Consider the following 712-nt stretch of genomic DNA (forward strand, 5'->3'; position numbering starts at 1 on the left):
GTTGTTGTTGTTGTTGAGGTAGGCGCAGTGTTCACGAGTTTTGGGGCAGTCGTTCCCCAAGTGTCCATCATTACCACAGACTTCACACGTGAAGTGTGATTCCATGGCACGAGCATAGTTATCTCTATGCCTCTTGAATTCGGCCCTTTTGCCGAGATGCTTCAGCAGGAGGTCTAGTTTGGCAATGATCATATCCGTCTCCTTGACGGTATGCGTGCCTTTGGTGCGGGGTTGAAGTCGTTCATCGCTCCACCCCTGACTGGAGACCATCTTCTCGACCAATGCTTTGGATTTGGCTATGGTCAGGTCGAGGCAGGCTCCTCCAGCAGTGGCATCAATATTGGCTCGAGATGTCATTGTGAGCCCGTTGTAGAAGCTTTGCAGGACGAGCCACTCGTCCATGCCATGATGAGGATAGGCCAGGATGTATTCCTGCAGCCTCTCCCAGGCTTCTGGGATGGATTCCATCCCCGTCTGCTGGAAACTTGAAATTTTCCCGCGCAGGGCATTTGTTTTGCTCAGCGGGAAGAATTTTGCGAGGAATGCCTTGGAGCATTTGGCACAGGTGTTGATGTCCTTTTCTTTATAAAACCACTGTTTCACCTTCCCCAGGAGGGAAAAGGGAAACAGATGAAGCTTGACGACGTCGGTGGCGACACCCCGTATGACAACGGTGTCGCAGAGCTCCAGAAAGTTCTGCAAATGTGCATTT

General features: G+C 51.3%; 1 non-coding gene across 1 annotated transcript; it reads left to right on the forward strand.

Annotated features, from left to right (window-relative positions):
- Positions 1-400: 400 nt before the first annotated feature.
- Positions 401-509, forward strand: LOC120653139. Its single transcript, XR_005666820.1, has one exon. It is a non-coding gene; the product is annotated as a small nucleolar RNA R71 (small nucleolar RNA).
- The last annotated feature ends 203 nt before the right edge of the window (positions 510-712 follow it).

The sequence above is a fragment of the Panicum virgatum genome, chromosome 9K (genome assembly GCF_016808335.1).
Source record: "Panicum virgatum strain AP13 chromosome 9K, P.virgatum_v5, whole genome shotgun sequence".
In the NCBI taxonomy this organism is placed as follows: domain Eukaryota; kingdom Viridiplantae; phylum Streptophyta; class Magnoliopsida; order Poales; family Poaceae; genus Panicum; species Panicum virgatum.